This window comes from Castor canadensis, chromosome 6 (genome assembly GCF_047511655.1).
Source record: "Castor canadensis chromosome 6, mCasCan1.hap1v2, whole genome shotgun sequence".
NCBI classification, from domain to species: Eukaryota; Metazoa; Chordata; class Mammalia; order Rodentia; family Castoridae; genus Castor; species Castor canadensis.
This window is the reverse complement of record NC_133391.1, coordinates 110,983,931-111,003,656: the sequence shown is the minus strand read 5'-3', so window position 1 is coordinate 111,003,656 and position 19,726 is coordinate 110,983,931. Positions and strand designations below refer to the sequence as shown.

General features: G+C 39.9%; 1 pseudogene; it reads right to left on the bottom strand.

The window, feature by feature from the left end:
• Positions 1–749: 749 nt before the first annotated feature.
• LOC141424302 (AN1-type zinc finger protein 1 pseudogene) overlaps positions 750–19,726 on the bottom strand; it is a 93,643-nt pseudogene continuing 74,666 nt past the window's right edge.

The window sequence follows — 19,726 nt, the reverse complement described above, 5'->3', positions numbered from 1 at the left end:
ACCTCCCCCCATCTCTTTTTTTTTTTTTTTTTTTTGTGGCTAAATGCATGTCGGTTTAAAGAAGCCACCAGGCAGTGCCTCTCACTTTGTCTTGGCAGGGCACAACCATCAGACGAAGTGGGAGGAAGAAACATTAACTTCAACAGCTGTTTCTTGACCCCGGCTGTCAGTCTTCCCAAGAATAAATTTTGGAGAGTCCTATTTGAAACAAAGAGGGAGTTTTGGGGGAGAGAAAAGTTGGTTGGTTCCAGGGAGGCTGCCCAAAGAAGCAGGGAGCAAGAGGTTTGCAGTTACCACGCCGCCTGCAAGCCTCTGCCGGATGCAGGGATGGAGCAAAGTAACTTGAAAGCTCCCCTCTCGGCGCCCTGTGCCTGCAGCTTCCCCCCCTAACGCGCGCCCAGATCCAGCGCCGGTGGTAAGAGCCGTAGCTCGACTACAGTAATTCCCCAGCTCGGGCGGCTTGAAACTGCTCGGGCTGAATAGCATTTGCTGTTCCGTCCTGCGGCCGCCTCCCGCCGCCGCCGCCGCCTCCCTGCAAAGCAGCTCTCATTATCCCGGAAGTTGTGCTGACACAGTCTCGCTGCCACCAGAAGTTTGTCAACATCAAACTTCTCCTGTGTGGGGTACGTTCACCTTCCACGAGTATTTAATCGAGCCAACAAGCAAACAAACAAACCCAAATAAACCTGCCCGTGATGTCATGGTCTTTTTTTTTCTTCTTTCTTTCTTTTCCTGGAAGGCTGGGGCTGTTAGGAACTTGCTGGTGGGCTCTGAGAGCGCCTGTGGGTTTCTGGGGGTGGGGAGGATGGCAAGGCCCCGGGGTGCTGGACAGTTGGGGCTGGGGGCAGGGAGGGCTCGCAGGTGGCTGGGGCCGGAGGTCGGCAGTTGGTCCTGCAGCCGCCGCTGGCGTTGAGGATGCACAGACAGGGCGAGGGTGGCTCTGCGTCCCCAACCCCGCCACAAAGGTTACGGAGAAGCGGGGGCCAGGCAAAGCTGGGGGCGCGGATGCCCACTGCGCATTCAACACTCCGGCAGGATGTGTCTGCAGACACCTTTCGGGATCTTCGGGAATAAAGGGCATTGGGGTCATAAAATGCATTTTGAGACTTCAACTGCCACCTAAGAGAAACCCGTGGGATCTGAGGGCAGAGATGTGCCACCTTTTCTGTCCTTAATAGGTCTGTTCGGATACCTTGATGAAATCGTTCTCTGAACTTCACCGACTCCTTTCCCTAAGCCAGTTCCCACGGTTAGCTCGTGGTCGCTACCTAGTGTGGGTGTTTGTGGGGTCCAGTTGCACCTCGGCTGAAATGCTCCTGACGCCCCCCTAAAAGCTGGGGGACTCTGATTAACCCTTTCTGTTCTATATTTTCACCTGGATACATGCCATCCAGTCAGATGCTTCAGAGGCCAAGCTGGCACTGCAGAGTTGAGACCCTAGGCATTCCTGACCAGGTGCCGCTAGTGGGGGGGGGGTCACAGGTTTCATGGAGGAGGTGGAACTTCAAACCTAGGCATTAACTTTGTCTCTAGTTTGTACCAAGGCATTCAATCGGGGGACGTCAGAGAAGAGGTTGCCCTAGCCCCATGTAATGTCAAGTTAGATGTGGGCAGGTGAGAGGTTTCAGTATCCCCACAGTGGGCAACCCAAAGCCTCTTCCCTTGGATTGGAAATGCACCCACTTGTGGATGTGGATACAGCAATTTCTTCCCTGCTCTTCAGAACTAAATCTCTCTGAGGAGAATATTATCCATTATCCAACTATAGTGTGGGAATGGGAAGGCAGGTTTAATCCATTTAGGGAGCCAGGAACTCAATTTACTCTTCTTGTTGGTCAGCTGTTAGCGACCATGTTTTTAGAAAAATTAGGTCTGTAGGCATGTAACTTCAATAAGGAGAAGCCAGCCTGTTTCCCCTGTTTTTCAAACTGCGCTAAACAGGGAAATTGTAAGAGCCCCAAGGGGCCAGCCAGCCTACCTTGAACACCACAAAAACAAAATCCAAAGAATCTGGGTAACTGAGGTGTTTCTCTGGGTTAGATGATAATTTTGAGAAACAAACTGAATCAACTATAGTCCTAAGAGTCATAGAGCAGAATGTTCTTACACACACATGCAGAGAGAGAGAGAGAGAGAGAGAGAGAGGGATGTTTTTCTTTAAAATTTAGCTGTAGTGAATTTTCCCTCGGCCATGCTTCAGTTTGTTTTGTTTTTTTCCTCAATTATTGGGACTTCTTTCCTTTAAGTAGTTTATTTATTTATTCTCTTATAACCCACAAAGTGTTCTCCACATGTGGTACCACAGTGTGGATGTGACTCAAGAAGGGCATGTGGCAGATGCCATCTTCAACTCTGCATGCATGAATTATCTGTCCTGCTTGTTAATCTGTCATAGTGTAAAAAGCCTGACTTACAAAGACCGGAGGACTTTTGCAGAATAAGGTATTGGACGTCTCATACAGTTTAGCTTATTTACAAATAAAAATATTTCTCATTTCTACAATTTCCTAGTTGCACAGGGATAATTTTAGAGTTTTCAGTTCCTAGTTCCGGAACGGGAGCGGTAAGCATGAGGAAACAATTTCTTTTTACGGCGATGTGAACTCTACGCTCATCTGGATTTAGTTACTTCATAAGTAAATATCACTAAACCTGCACCGGGATCTTTGGGACTCTAAGGCGCTGGACGGGTGGAAACAGTCCGCTATGAAACGCTACAACATGTCAAGTCACAGAATTCCTTTGCAGAACTAATTGGGTCAACCATGATATTCTGTAAAGTGGAGATTAATTGGAAATTTTTACAAAAGTATTTTTAGTTTAATTTTGGTTGCATTTAGGTTATTTTAATCAGTATGATTATTAGAATTTTACCCCAGGAATTCAATTAAAACAGACCATCCTGAAAAATATATTTTTTCCAATGAATAATGTCCACTAATGAAAACATAGGTTTTGAATTTCATGCTAATTACATTTTCAATAACGAAGTTCAGTAATTATTTTTATTTAAGGGCAAAGCATCTGTATAGATAATAACCAAAGCTAACCAAACTACTTTAAAAATTAATGAATATTAATGACGTTCATGAGTGGCACAGTACTGCCCCTGCTGCCTCAGGAAGACAAATGCATTGACTTCATTCTCTGAAAAGACCACCCTTAGTTATTGATGGTTAAAATAATTGTATTGCTCAAAAGATTGTAAATAAAGCAGTTTTGGTAATTTGTAAGACTTGGCCCTGTTTGCTAGACTTAGATCTCGTCCTCCAAACTAAATCTGTTTTGTCTTTTGATGTATCTGAACATTATTTCTTTTCATCAATTTGCCATCTCAAGACATTCCTTTCTCAGTTTTCTAAGTTCCCCTCCACCCTGATTTTAGTAGTTCACATAAGCGAACTCAGAGTTTTCAGGCCTTCATTTTTATTTGGTATTATAGATAATAGTATCATTAGTCAGTGCTTTCATTCATCTAAATTTGTCTAAGCATATTGGAAGTTGCCCATGAAATTTTCCAATGAAAGTGACAAATGGATGACAATCAAGTGGCCCCACCCATTTCAACCTTGTTTTGTATGATGTGTGTTTTTATATATTTCTTCCATAAAGATAGGCTAGGCTATTTTTTGATCTTGCCTATGAAGCCAGTTTCCCAAGCAGATCACTGGTTGGCATTAGATTAAATTCGTAAAATTTAACACCAAATGAATGACAAAAGAAAAATAATATATGAAATTAAATTATTGGCAGAATCCATTTCCTTAAGATAAATAATTTTAATACTCTAAATTTCAAGGTACTACAGTTTTACTTCAAATGAATTTATAATGAGAAAGGTGAAATCATTTCAAGTAAGTCAGCAAATTTGGGTCAAAATGAAAGCAGTACTGTGTGAGGGAGGGGGAAGAGACAGGGAGGGAGAGACATTCCTGTTTCCCATAGGGCTGTTTGGGATTTCTGTCTATGAAATCTATATCTCTGTATATTTTAAATACCTGTGCACTCTATTCTGTGTGTGTGAGTGTGAGTATATTATGCTGTACTCTGGTGTCCTATTTCTATTTCTGTTCTTTGTTTTTAATAACAGTCCACTGTCTGGTGCTATTTGACAGGCACATGTGCTTATTAGGACTTGATACCAGTTTTAATCTGAGATTACTTGGACTGCACTTGAAATCTATTGCTGTTTTATAACTTGTAACATGTTTTTACATGTTTAGGAGTTGCTTTTGCTGCCAGAAAAAAAAATTCTGTGTTGATGTTATAATTAGTTTATGTGTTTAGCCAAAAAAACCAAAAAGTGTAGTGTGGTAAGATTAGACAAGAAAGTTTCTAAAATCCTAAATAGGTTAGTAAACCCTTGATAATAATTTTAGTTTTATGGCTAAAAAATATTTTTAACATTTAAATACTGAACAGAATAGTTATTTTTTCTAATGTTGCTATGGAATTTCTTTGTCCATGAGGAACACTAAAGAAAAGTTTATAATTTGAGGTTATTTTATTTGGAAAAGCTTTGGAGGGTAACTAATCTGTCCTCCTAGGACTATAGATTGCAATTTTACTTACCATTATCATGGCAGGATGTTCAGTTTTACTCCTGTGACCCAAAGAATTTTTAGTGACTTTTTAAAAGTAGAATGTGGAAAGTATCCCTTGCTTACTACAAACATGGGAATTCGATAAATAATGCTGTAAGTGACCGTTTACTCTATGACTTGTTATCGCAATGAATAGACATGAACAAGAAGTTATGGACTAACTAAGCTGTGGCTTTAAAAGTTTATGCTATCTTTTGATTGTGGATATAGTCAGTCATCATGGCAATTACATTTTAGCATTCGGTTTGGGTTTTTGCTGGATATAAAGGTTAAATGAGATTTTTTTTTCTAATGGCCTATTCTGCAAGCCAACCTTGTTTTCTAAAAACCAAACTGGGCATCTCTTTCTGTTTACATATGGAAACAAAGAATCCTGAATTAGGGGAAAAAAATTGGCTCTCTTGCTTATGGTTTTGGAAACAAAGTGAAAAAAAATATGGAGGCAAAATGCCTTTTTTGGTGGTGGGGGGAGAAGAAACTTTGGTTTTGTTAGCAAGCAATACTAAGTCAGCTGGGAATTACCACTGAGAATTAGATATGGAAAGGCTCAAACTGTTCCAACTTAAAATTTCAGATATGTAACGTGTGTGATGACCACCCACCTAGCCATTAAAGAGCATGTTTACTTTCCTGTAATTTTCTGAACTCTTTCAACTTTGGAGATTTACAGATGGTGTGAATCCCTGTGTTCAGGAGCCTGGTATGGGAATTGTAACCTACCAGGGGCCTCCAGTCCTGTCTGTCTTTCTTCCTGATCAGAGTACTCTTTCTAGCCACAGAGTACTCTCCCCTCTGCCCTTATGCCCCATTGGGCCTCCTTTGGAGCCCCAGTAGGCAGCTGTGAAAAGGCTGGATAATACCCTAAGGACACAGATTGACAGGTTCAGCCTCACTTACAAGCTCTTTGCTGCTAAAATTAGCCAGGTCCCACCTCCAACACACACACACACACACACACACACACACACACACACACACACACACACACCCCCTACCCAGAAAGGCTATTTTTAGCCAAAGGATCTTAAGGATGGAGAAGTTCTAGAATAGGCCTGTAAACTGAGGCCACATTCAGGTTGTGGTTCCTGGAGAATCCACAGCTCAGGGCCCCAAAGACCTTTAAAATGTTTTATGATCATTGAAGGACTCAGAAGGAATCCCTAAATGCCTTTAAAAGTCCCAGAACCCTCCTCATTTAGCTAGTGCTTGCAACCACATTGGGCCCATTTCCATAATAAGGGCAAGGAGAAGCTTTTGGGTAGTCCTGGAAAATTGACAAGGATGGATGTTTCCCATCTCACCATTGCAAGGAGAAGACTGTAGGACAAGTGGCTGAAGGGACAGATACCCAACCCAGACACTTGACAACTCCTGGGCTGTGGGCCAAGCAGTGGGCCAAGCACTGGGCACAGCTCCAGAGGCCGGGCCCAGGCCCAGGACACTCACTGGTTTAAAGCTGGCAAAAAAAAAAAAAAGGAACACTCCTGCCAGCAGGAAACTGAGTTGAACAGATTGGGAAAGAGCAAAAACAGGCTGCCCTGGAGGCTGTCTCCCTGGACTTGAGTTTTCAGTTGTTAGGGCAACAGGGATGGAGCAGATTCAGGTTTCCTACTGCTTGGGTCGCTGGTGGAGGTGGAACTGAGTCCAGAGAATATGCAGAGTTTGGGCACCCAGCTCAGGAAGGTAGGAGGAAAGGCCTGGTATATTCCCTGCTGGGGAAAAAACCTTGATGTAGCATCCTGCACTATTCAGAACATCTCAGATTAACACTGGGCTCTGAAACAGAGCTTTCCCTGTGAGTCTCCATGCTTTATAATCTCTGTAAAATGTTAGAACTTCCTTGCCCCAGGATTTATCTCTAGAAGTTTCTTTGAGAGAGGAAGGGCAAAATTTTCTCAGCTTTTTATTTTATTTCTTCTTTTTTAGTGCTTACCTTAATTTTGTAAGAAAAAGGAAAATCGAACGCTGTGCGACATTCCCTCTCCTCTTCCAAAGCAGGTGCCTATTTTTGATGTGCTAACCACTGCAGCTATTTCTCAAGGGTTATAGGGTGGAAGCCAGTTCTACTTCCTAATCCTAAAGGAAAGCAGAATAGTCTGAGTTTCAGAGAGTTCAGGACCCCAGGGAAAATGAATATAGGCAGTGAGTTGCAGCCAAGAGAACAAGAAAGACAATAAAGTTTTAGATTTGCAAAAACCCAAATGGGCTTTAGGTTAGTAGTAGGGAATTTGAGCTGGTGGTTCATATAATTAACAGGAAAAATCATTTTTCCTTCTCTCTATGACTAGATTCTGAGCTGAGTGTGGTAGGAAGAAAGTGTTCAGGAATCTGAAGTTTCAACACTTATGAAAAGTGGTATTATACATGCTAAATTTTGAGAGTTATAGCCACACAGCTTAAGGGTAATATCATTGTTTCATTGTTCCCAACTCATGAAGGGAAATAGAGATGTCCCTGCCTTATAATCATTTTGTGGAATATTTTCCTTCCTCATCTTCATATAAGGCTGATTTTTATATTGGTAATATTTGGTACCAGAGGGTTACTGAGAGTTCTTAACCTAGCCATTAAAAATTACAACAAAAAAAAAATACAAGTCAATTTTCTAATGCTAAAATATGGTATCCTCATTTCACAGATGGGGAGCCTGGACATAAAAAGGTTAGGGAACTTTGCAAAGTCACAGTAAGTGGTAAAGCCAAATTTCAAACCAGGCATGTGGCAGTATATCCCTGCTCCTTCTCACTCTGCTCTGAGCAAGTTACTTAATCTTTACAAGTTTAGTTGGGCTACTCACCCAGCCCATCTTTAGTTTGTGGTCTCCAAGCAATGCTCTAATTGGAGAGCACAATGAATAGGAGATGAAGGAGATCGATTGCTGGGGTTTATCTAGTGTTGATCTGGATGCAAATTGAAAATCATTTCTAAACACTCAAGACAGTTGGCTAATTTGTCTTAACTAACGTACATAAAATCTAAGAAATATTTCTTAAAAGAATAAGCACATGGTGTCCCTAGAGCTTTGAAGTCAGAAGAAGGAGATTTGGTTGCATCTTTGCTTTATAAGGCCATAAAGTCTTTCAACCCTGCCTGGCTCATCTTCCCAGGCAGACCTTCTCATACTTTCTAGTATGATTTCCCACATTTGTTCCCAGGGCTCAGAATATATCTTCTTTTCTCTCTTCTGGGAATGTTCCAGTTCATTCTTCAAAGCCATATCTCAAATGTTGCCTTCTATCTGAAGTCCCCTTACCCCACTTCTCCGGAGAGAATTACTTTCCTCTGTGGTCCCACAAAACACAATTATACTGGATTATAGCACAGTTATAAGCCCGAACACTGAGATGATTTGTCTTATGCGCTCTTACAGGCCAAGGACCACAATTTACTCATCTTACATATGTCATGAACCAGCAAAGTCTATGGTATATGTTAAGTGGTGTCCAACACTTGCCAAATGAATTAAAAGGTTTAAGTGCCATAGGGTTTTGTTTTGTTTTTTTTTAAATTAAAGAGAGTCGGATTCTACAAAGTCATCTCGTTGATTTTCAGTGGCCAACCTAGGAGTTTTTGGTCATTCATTATGAGAGGAGACGTGAACTTGTCTTCGTGCACATGCATACTTTCTACTCTGCAGGAGTGCAAGTGTTGCTAAAGAACATAACCTGAGTAGGTCAAAGAAATAAGTGATCAGACAACTAACAGAAACAATAACTGCACTGCTAGGAGTGGAAACCCAGAGTAGATAACTGTGGTGTAGTGTCCTGGCTGAGATTGGAGTGAAAGATGAGCTTGGAATATTTCAAGACCAATAATGTCTGCTGTGCATTTTTCTGATATCTGCTGTTAATAAATTATGCCATGTTTCCTCCTCCATTTTTCCTAAACATTATACAAAAATTCTGCTCTTTACAGCAGTCTTCAGCTGGTAGTACATAGGGAGTTAAGAAATAAAGGAAAACAGAAGAAAGCTTTTTCTTCATTTCTCTTTGGTAAAACTAGTACCTCTGTCCAGGAAAATGGCATCCTGTTGTTCCATGTGGTGACTAGAGATAGGAAGAGTGGAGGCTCTATGCCCTTCGTGCTCTTTCTTTCCAGCATTATCTAGCACAACACTGACTCTGTATCTCTCTGCTATAACTACACAGGTCTTCTTGATGTGCTTCTCCTTACAGACACTTTGCATATGCTGCTCCCTTTGCATGGAAAGCTCTTCCATTCCTCTTTTGTCAATTCCTTCTCATTCTCAGCAAAATCCTCATTTCCACAGGGAGAATTTCCTTAACCTTCCTGACTAGGCAGACTCCTTCAATGGCCTCTCCTTACTGGCAAGCATGATAGTTTCAATTTTATCCTTATTTGTAAAATTATTTCATTATAGGTAAATCTGATTTACCTGTAGGTATAAGCTCTATGAGGGCAAAGACCTTGTCCATTTTGCACCATTATATTGTCAGTTCCTAGCGTAGTGGCTGATGCAGAGAAGATCTAAATAAATATACATTGAGTGGAGTCAGAGAAGCAGATCTTGTGTGGACTGAATCAGAAGCATATATAAGAAAAAACAATACCCTCCCCCCCAAAAAAGGTAGCAGATATTTGGGTTGTACTTCCATTCTTTGAATATCTCTGGTGTGCCAGGCTCTCAGCTAAGTCTTAAGGATACAAGATGAATGAACTTAACCCTCTCTTGTCCTTAAAACTTCTCTTAACTATGTATAAACTCCTGATAATGTTGATATGATAATAACATAAGCACATTCGTGTGTAAAGTAGATTGATCTATGCAAACTATAATGTCAGTGCCATACATTCATCAATTCACTTGATTTTCACACAACAGCCTATGAGGTAAGCATTTTATCATCTCTAGTTTATAGCTTAAGAAATAGGAGCCTCAGAGAAATTAAATTTCTTGTTCAAGATTGCTCACCTGGAACGCAATGTCTGGATGACATTGAAGTTGTATTTTTGGATATTAGAGTTGGGAATGAAGGTTGGTCAGAAATGAATCTAAAATTCTCCTATAATTTCACACTCAATGTCCTATTCTCTGGCCACAACCTCGTCTTTCCATGTCAGTTTTTTCTCTCATCTCCAACTCTTATCAATTGCAAAAAAGTCAAGAGCCTTGACTTTTTCTTCTCCCTATTTACTGGCCTCCTTCCAGTTCCACTTCTGTTGTTAGTTTCACCATGTTTCCATACTTTCTTTATGTTGATCATTGAAAGCTCAAATACCATGATCAATCCTTTGCTTCTGCAAATTTGATCCTCACACACCCTCATGGAGATGTTATGAGCATTAAATGAGTCAGTGCGTGCTCTCTCTAAGGACAATACATAGCATTGTTGCATAGAGCCCATATTATTGTTTTTATTTATCCCTGACTAGCTAAGCACTGTTGGACAAAAACTTGGCTGTGCTAACTTAGCCAACATCAGCAGGATCTTTAATGTTTCTGCCCATCAATCTTGTTACTTGGCAAAGTTAAGCACCCACAAATCTTTTGAGTACTATTCCAAATCTTGTCTACTCTTCACAAGTCCTCTAGTCAACTTCCAATACCCTTACCATCAGCGGATAACATTAGCAATGGTCACTTCTTTTTGCTTGCTCAGCATCCACTCCTCTTTTCTTCTGGTAACAGAGCCATCCATTGATCAGCCTATGGTTTGTGTGGATGACCATATCCTCTTGGCGTAGTGATTTCTTCAGGGATAAACACTTAAATCAATATGAACCAATCAGAATCTTTCCTAGGACCTTGGAAGCATGACTTCAAAAGAGACATTCTCTCCTCTTGAAATCATTGCTGCTGAAAGAATGAAATTGGACTTGGGGTGTGGCTCAATGGTACAGCACTTTGTAGTGTGTGCAAGGCCCTGGGTTTGTCCCCAGTGCCACAAATAAAGGACCAGTACAAAGAGAGTAATTGAGGTTGTAAGACAAGTCTGGAAGGACTGCAAAGGAGCAGAGGTGAGATTTGAATAGAATAGTGACACTCATTTTCTGGGTCAAGAAACAATGACATGACATAGAGAAATGCATTGATGAAGCAGGCATCAAGGAAAGCAACAGTTAGACCTAACATTTTATCAATGACTCTAAAGGAAGGTATATGACTCAGGACCATTTCAGTTGTGAGTGATATGTTAATTTAGTTTAGATCATTATTTCTACTTCCTCACCTTTTATTCAATTCTTTGTTTACAATTTTCACATTCCAGTACCTCTGGGTCATCAGTGATTTCACATTGGCAAATCCAGTGACATCTTTAGACATCTTTTTTTTATACAGGATAACGTCTGTAGCTTTATTCCTCTGTCTTGCTCTGAAGTTCGAAGACTGCTCTCTCTCAGCCCTTCTAAATCCTTTCTATTTACTCCTTCCCTATGTCTCCTATAAGGCTTCTCTTCTGCTCACTGTTCTCATGCCATAAACTCTCTTTGGGTGATCTAACTACTCCATGGTTTCAAATTTTACCATATGTTAATCTCTAGGTATTCAATCCAGTGCTCTACCTAGAATTTCAAATATTTGGTGTAAATTTATATTTCGATGTTCCAAGAATACCTCAAATTCAACTTAATTAAAACATAACTTATTATCCTACTCCAAAGCCTGCTTTCTCTGCCTATGGTCTCTATCTCAGTTTGTAGTTCCCAATTGCCCAGCCACACAAGCCAAATTCATGAAAACCATTTTTTTAATTTTATCATTTTTATATTTACTCACCTGTGTATACATGTTTTGGGCCCACTTCTGGGCAGAACCTGATCCACCATCTTGTTCTCTGATTTTGTTGAAGAGAAAACGTAAGAGATAATAAGAAAGACATAGCATTTTTGCTAGTTTAGATAAAGATAGCTATACAGAGAGATTCCTAGCATTGCTTCATGCACTTGTATTGCAACCCACACTGGTTCATCTCTACCAGACCTCTTCACTACTTCCTAATCCCCTTCCCCTAGTGGCCTCTGCCAGTTTAAGATTACTTTATTCGCTCCTGAACAGTGAGCACATCAATCACATTCAAGTTTTAGGTTTCCTTCCTTTTCCCTATTCCTCCCATGTGTGTTCTCCCCTTAGTGTGTAACCCATGTCCCATAATATTACTGCATGTATTTTGGGTCTATAATCTGCATATGATGGAGAACATGTGACTTTTGGGCTCCCGAGCCTGATTAACTTCACTTTAGATGATGTTCTCCAGTTCCATCCATTTACTTGCAAATGACAGCATTTCATTCTTCTTGAAAACCATTTTTGTTTTCTGACTTTCACCTCTAAACATCTTTTTTTTTTTAATTTTTTTCTTCTTCTTTAATGATTCTATCCTTTTATTTTTTTTTCATTTTTCTTTTATTATTCATATGTGCATACAAGGCTTGGTTCATTTCTCCCCCCTGCCCCCACCCCCTCCCTTACCACCCACTCCACCCCCTCCCGCTCCCCCCCCTCAATACCCAGCAGAAACTATTTTGCTCTTATCTCTAATTTTGTTGTAGAGAGAGTATAAGCAATAATAGGAAGGAACAAGGGGTTTTGCTGGTTGAGATAAGGATAGCTATACAGGGCATTGACTCACATTGATTTCCTGTGCGTGGGTGTTACCTTCTAGGTTAATTCTTTTTGATCTAACCTTTTCTCTAGTTCCTGGTCCCCTTTTCCTATTGGCCTCAGTTGCTTTAAGGTATCTGCTTTAGTTTCTCTGCATTAAGGGCAACAAATGCTAGCTAGTTTTTTAGGTGTCTTACCTATCCTCACCCCTCCCTTATGTGCTCTCGCTTTTATCATGTGCTCATAGTCCAATCCCCTTGTTGTGTTTGCCCTTGATCTAATGTCCACATATGAGGGAGAACATATGATTTTTGGTCTTTTGGGCCAGGCTAACCTCACTCAGAATGATGTTCTCCAATTCCATCCATTTACCAGCAAATGATAACATTTCGTTCTTCATGGCTGCATAAAATTCCATTGTGTATACATACCATATTTTCTTAATCCATTCGTCAGTGGTGGGGCATCTTGGCTGTTTCCATAACTTGGCTATTGTGAATAGTGCCGCAATAAACATGGATGTGCAGGTGCCTCTGGAGTAACAGTCTTTTGGGTATATCCCCAAGAGTGGTATTGCTGGATCAAATGGTAGATCGATGTCCAGCTTTTTAAGTAGCCTCCAAATTTTTTTCCAGAGTGGTTGTACTAGTCTACATTCCCACCAACAGTGTAAGAGGGTTCCTTTTTCCCCGCATCCTCGCCAACACCTGTTGTTGGTGGTGTTGCTGATGATGGCTATTCTAACAGGGGTGAGGTGGAATCTTAGTGTGGTTTTAATTTGCATTTCCTTTATTGCTAGAGATGGTGAGCATTTTTTCATGTGTTTTCTGGCCATTTGAATTTCTTCTTTTGAGAAAGTTCTGTTTAGTTCACATGCCCATTTCTTTATTGGTTCATTAGTTTTGGGAGAATTTAGTTTTTTAAGTTCCCTGTATATTCTGGTTATCAGTCCTTTGTCTGATGTATAATTGGCAAATATTTTCTCCCACTCTGTGGGTGTTCTCTTCAGTTTAGAGACCATTTCTTTTGATGAACAGAAGCTTTTTAGTTTTATGAGGTCCCATTTATCTATGCTATCTCTTAGTTGCTGTGCTGCTGGGGTTTCATTGAGAAAGTTCTTACCTATACCTACTAACTCCAGAGTATTTCCTACTCTTTCTTGTATCAACTTAAGAGTTTGGGGTCTGATATTAAGATCCTTGATCCATTTTGAGTTAATCTTGGTATAGGGTGATATACATGGATCTAGTTTCAGTTTTTTGCAGACTGCTAACCAGTTTTCCCAGCAGTTTTTGTTGAAGAGGCTGCTATTTCTCCATCGTATATTTTTAGCTCCTTTGTCAAAGATAAGTTGCTCATAGTTGTGTGGCTTCATATCTGGATCCTCTATTCTGTTCCACTGGTCTTCATGTCTGTTTTTGTGCCAGTACCATGCTGTTTTTATTGTTATTGCTTTGTAATATAGTTTGAAGTCAGGTATTGTGATACCTCCTGCATTGTTCTTTTGACTGAGTATTGCCTTGGCTATTCGTGGCCTCTTGTGTTTCCATATAAATTTCACAGTAGATTTTTCAATCTCTTTAATGAATGTCATTGGAATTTTGATGGGAATTGCATTAAACATGTAGATTACTTTGGGGAGTATCGACATTTTTACTATGTTGATTCTACCAATCCATGAGCATGGGAGATCTCTCCACTTTCTATAGTCTTCCTCAATCTCTTTCTTCAGAAGTGTATAGTTTTCCTTGTAGAGGTCTTTCACATCTTTTGTTAGGTTTACACCTAGGTATTTGATTTTTTTTGAGGCTATTGTAAATGGAATTGTTTTCATATATTCTTTTTCCGTTTGCTCATTGTTAGTGTATAGAAATGCTAATGATTTTTCTATGTTGATTTTATATCCTGCTATCTTGCTGTAGCTATTGATGATGTCTAGAAGCTTCTGAGTAGAGTTTTTTGGGTCTTTAAGGTATAGGATCATGTCGTCTGCAAATAGGGATATTTTGACAGTTTCTTTACCTATTTGTATTCCTTTTATTCCTTCTTCTTGCCTAATTGCTTTGGCTAGGAATTCCAGTACTATGTTGAATAGGAGTGGAGATAGTGGGCATCCTTGTCTGGTTCCTGATTTTAGAGGGAATGGTTTTAATTTTTCTCCGTTAAGTATAATGCTGGCTGTAGGTTTGTCATATATAGCTTTTATAATGTTGAGGAACTTTCCTTCTATTCCTAGTTTTCTTAGAGCTTTTATCACGAAATGATGTTGGATCTTATCAAAGGCTTTTTCTGCATCTATTGAGATGATCAAGTGGTTTTTGTCTTTGCTTCTGTTAATGTGGTTTATTACGTTTATTGATTTTCGTATGTTGAACCACCCCTGCATACCTGGGATGAAGCCTACCTGGTCGTGGTGAATAATCTTTTTGATGTGTTGCTGAATTCGATTTGCCATTATTTTGTTGAGGATTTTTGCATCAATGTTCATTAAGGAGATTGGCCTCTAGTTCTCCTTTTTGGAGGTGTCTTTGCCTGGTTTTGGGATAAGTGTAATACTGGCTTCATAAAATGTGTTTGGCAGTTTTCCTTCCCTTTCTATTTCATGGAACAGTTTAAGGAGGGTTGGTATCAGTTCTTCTTTAAAGGTCTGATAGAATTCAGCAGAGAATCCATCAGGTCCTGGACTTTTCTTTTTGGGGAGACTCTTGATTGCTGCTTCAATTTCATTTTGTGTTATAGGTCTATTCAGGTGATTAATTTCCTCTTGCTTCAGTTTTGGATGATCATATGTATCTAGAAATCTGTCCATTTCTTTTAGATTTTCAAATTTATTTGAATATAGGTTCTCAAAGTAGTCTCTGATGATTTCCTGGACTTCCATGGTGTTTGTTGTTATCTCCCCTTTTGCATTCCTGATTCTACTAATTTGGGTTTCTTCTCTCCTCATTTTAGTCAGGTTTGCCAGGGGTCTATCGATCTTGTTTATTTTTTCAAAGAACCAACTTTTTGTTTCATTAATTCTTTGTATGGTTTTTTTGGTTTCTATTTCATTGATTTCAGCTCTTATTTTTATTATTTCTTTACTTCTATTTGTTTTGGGATTTGCTTGTTCTTGTTTTTCTAGGAGTTTGAGATGTATCATTAGGTCATTGATTTGGGATCTTTCAATCTTTTTAATATATGCACTCATGGCTATAAACTTTCCTCTCAAGACTGCCTTAGCTGTGTCCCATAGGTTCCGGTAGGTTGTGTTTTCATTTTCATTGACTTCTAGGAACTTTTTAATTTCCTCTTTTATTGCATCGATGATCCATTCTTCATTAAGTAATGAGTTATTTAGTTTCCAGCTGTTTGCATGTTTTTTGTCTTTACTTTTGTTGTTGAGTTCTACTTTTACTGCATTGTGGTCAGATAGTATGCATGGTATTATTTCTATTTTCTTATATTTTCTGAGGCTTGCTTTGTGCCCTAGGATATGATCTATTTTGGAGAAGGTTCCATGGGCTGCTGAGAAGAATGTATATTGTGTAGAAGTTGGATGAATGTTCTGTAGACATCTACTAGGTCCAGTTGATCTATTGCATATTTTAGATCTTGGATTTCTTTATTGATTTTTTGTTGGATGACCTATCTATTGATGATAATGGAGTGTTAAAGTCTCCCACAACCACTGTGTTGGCGTTTATATATGCTTTTAGGTCTTTCAGGGTATGTTTGATGAAATTGGGTGCGTTGACATTGGGTGCGTACAGATTGATGATTATTATTTCCTTTTGGTCTATTTCCCCTTTTATTAGTATGGAATGTCCTTCTTTATCTCGTTTGATCAATGTAGGTTTGAAGTCTACTTTGTCAGAGATAAGTATTGCTACTCCTGCTTGTTTTCGGGGGCCATTGGCTTGGTAAATCTTCTTCCAGCCTTTCATCCTAAGCATATGCTTATTTCTGTCGGTGAGATGAGTCTCCTGTAAGCAACAAATTGTTGGATCTTCTTTTTTAATCCATTTTGTCAAATGGTGTCTTTTGATGGGTGAATTAAGTCCATTAACATTAAGCGTTAGTACTGATAGGTATGTGGTGATTCCTGCCATTTAGTTATCTTAGTTGTTTGAAGGTTTGATTGTGTGTACCTAACTTGATGTTACTCTCTACTGTCTTGCTTTTTCTTTTCCTGTGGTTTGGTGCTGCCTGCCTTTTCATGGTTAAGTTGGGTGTCACTTTCTGTGTGCAGGATCCCTTGCAGAATCTTTTGTAATGGTGGCTTTGTGGTCACATATTGTTTTAGTTTCTGCTTATCATGGAAGACTTTTATTGCTCCATCTATTTTGAATGATAGCTTTGCTGGGTAGAGTATCCTGGGGTTGAAGTTATTTTCATTCAGTGCCCGGAAGATCTCACCCCACGCTCTTCTTGCTTTTAATGTTTCTGTTGAGAAGTCTGCTGTGATTTTGATGGGTTTACCTTTGTATGTTACTTGTTTTTTCTCTCTTGCAGCCTTCAATATTCTTTCCTTAGTTTCTGAACTTGTTGTTTTAATGATGATATGTCGTGGAGTAGTTCTATTTTGATCTGGTCTGTTTGGTGTCCTGGAGGCCTCTTGCATTTGTATGGGAATATCTTTCTCTAGATTTGGGAAATTTTCCGTTATTATTTTGTTGAATATATTACGCATTCCCTTCGCTTGCACCTCTTCTCCTTCTTCGATGCCCATGATTCTCAAGTTTGGTCTTTTGATGGAGTCGGTGAGTTCTTGCATTTTCTTTTCACAGGTCTTGAGTTGTTTAATTAATAGTTCTTCGGTTTGTCCTTTAATTACCATTTCATCTTCAAGTTCTGAGATTCTGTCTTCTGTTTGTTCTATTCTGCTGGATTGGCCTTCCATTTTGTTTTGCAGTTCTGTTTCGTTCTTTTTTCTGAGGTTTTCCATATCCTGGCTGTTTTCTTCTTTATTGTTGTCTATTTTTGTCCTGAGTTCATTTATCCATTTATTCATTGTGTTCTCTCTTTCACTTTGGTGTTTATACAGTGCTTCTATGGTTTCCTTTATTTCTTCTTTTGCTTTTTCAAATTCTCTATTTTTATTGTCTTGGAATTTCTTGAGTGTCTCCTGTACATTTTGGTTGACCCTATCCAGTATCATCTCTATAAAATTCTCATTGAGTACTTGTAGTATGTCTTCTTTTAAATTATTCTTGTAGGCTTCATTGGGTCCTTTGGCATAGTTTATCTTCATTTTGTTGGAGTCTGGCTCTGAGTTTCTGTTCTCTTCATTCCCCTCTGGTTCCTGTACTAATTTTTTGCTGTGGGGAAACTGGTTTCCTTGTTTTTTCTGTCTTCCTGTCATTGTCCTTGGTGTTGTTACTGTCCCTGTACTGTGTGTAATTAAGTATTTTCTAGCTTGTAATAATAACAATGGTAATATTGAGAATGGAAGAGTGAGCTGAGATGGAAAGCAAGAAGTTAAAGAAAAGGGGAAAACAAATATACAGACAAGAGGGAGGAAGCAGAACAAGGTATCAGACAAGAGAGTTTCAAAGGTATAAACAGGGAGTGTTAGTGTACTAATCGACAGTAAGCTGAACAGACAATAGAGAGACAGAGAGAGGATTGAAAATCAAAGATAAAAAAAATAAAAAATAAGTATATGAAAGTAATATCTATTTATAAAAATGAATTAAAATAAAATGGAAAATAGAAAATTAAAAAAAAAAAACCAAAAAACTTCCAAGTTTATATGCAATGCAATTTCAGTCTTAATAATTTGCATGTCCGTCTCAATCTCCAGTACTGGAGTTGGTGCCTCAGATGTTGTTCTGTAGTTGTCTCATCAAAGGGGATGCATAAAGTAGAACAAAACTACACTCACACACACACAGAAGAAAAAAAAAAAAAAAAGCCCCACCATGTATCCCCAGTTCAAATGCAATACAGTTTCAGTAAGTTTTTCGGCTTGCAGGTGTAATTCGGTTGTTCTCTCATCAAAGGTAGGGAGAAAAAGAAAAAAAAGCGTCTGGAGGCAGTTCTGAGAGTGGTATCTGCAACTGTGGCTTGCCTGCCTGCTGCTCTCAGCCTGTAGCTGGCGGCGTTATTTATGCAGATCTCTGGGGTGAGCTAGCGCTCACCTGGTCCCACAGGCTTTGTTTGCTCAGAGTTCTCCTGTGCGGGAGCCTCTGCTACAGGCTTTCCCCTTTCCAAGCACTGGGAAAGGTGCCACTGCCCCGCGTTGTCAGGCCTGCGTGTTTATTTACAGTTCACATGGGAAGTGGGTCTCCCTCCTCTCACAAGCGTCCCTGCTCCTGGTTGCTGGGCGCGCCCCGCTCCTGCCAGAGCCTCTCCGGCCAGCCCGGCTTGTTTATTTATAGTCCCGGGAAGGACTCCCTTCCCCCAATCTTCAGCGCTCAGGGCGCCCCACCCTCTTTCCAGCGTGTCTTAACTGTTCTTATTGCTTAGTACTCAGTTTCTCTTTTTTATTTCCCGGGTGGAGGTCAGACTGTCCAGGGGGCTATGCTGCTCTGGCCCAGGCTTGTCTGTGGGGGAACCGCGGTACCGCGAAGCTCACCTGGTCCGCGTCTTCCCAAGCCGTATGGGCGCCGGCCACTGGCGGCCCCGGGGGGCCCTCCTCGTTTCTCCGTTTAACGTGAAGTGGAGATTCTCTGCGCTGGCTGGAGATGTGGAGGGGTCAAAGTTATGCCTTTTCTCAGTGATTATGCCTGCAAAGTGTGTCTCCAGCGTCTCTCCAAGATTTCACTATAGGAGGGTCGCTTTCTGCTTCCTACCTCTAGCCGCCATCTTGGAATTCCTCACCTCTAAACATCTTGTTGAACTTCCAAAATATTTAGGGAATTGATTTTCCTCTTTGTAGCAGACACCGATGGCCATCTACCCAGAAAACTTACTGTGTTTCCTTGCTAACAACATGTCAATTTTGTAAAGGCATCCACATAACTCTGAAAAGCTATGTGCTTGAGGGGAATCTGGCATCTGTTTCAGCCCAGCTTCAAAGAATGAATCTTGATTTGTCTTCTCTAAGTCAATCATGATAATTCTGTCAAAGAATAGCTCAGAAATATTTAATTAGTTATCCATACAGAAATATTTGATACATATATATGAAGATCACAGACATTAGATTGTTGTTAATGAATGAAGGCAAACAACAGGAATTATAAAGGAGGCCGGAAAGAAGAAAAAAATCCTATAGACTGTTCTGGGAACAGTAAATCTAGTCCTATATTTTAAATAAATTGATTAGCTGGCAAATTTTTTTTTTTCATCCTGCTGCCACATTTTGCCAAGTCTTTTGTGTTCTCTACCTTCTACTAGCTCAGGTATCATATTTTCTAAGAAAATTTCCTAGCCAATCCAACCAACCACAGGTACTAGGAAACACCACATACACATGCCCATGCATTGTCTACAAGATCGCAGATGCTAGATTACTCTCTAGTTACATGGCGAACAACCTCCTGTTTAAGGGGCAAAAAATGTGCTACATGCTAAATGTAGACCTAGGTAAGTATGGTGGGATTTTTAAAAGAGAAAAGAAAAGGCCACATTA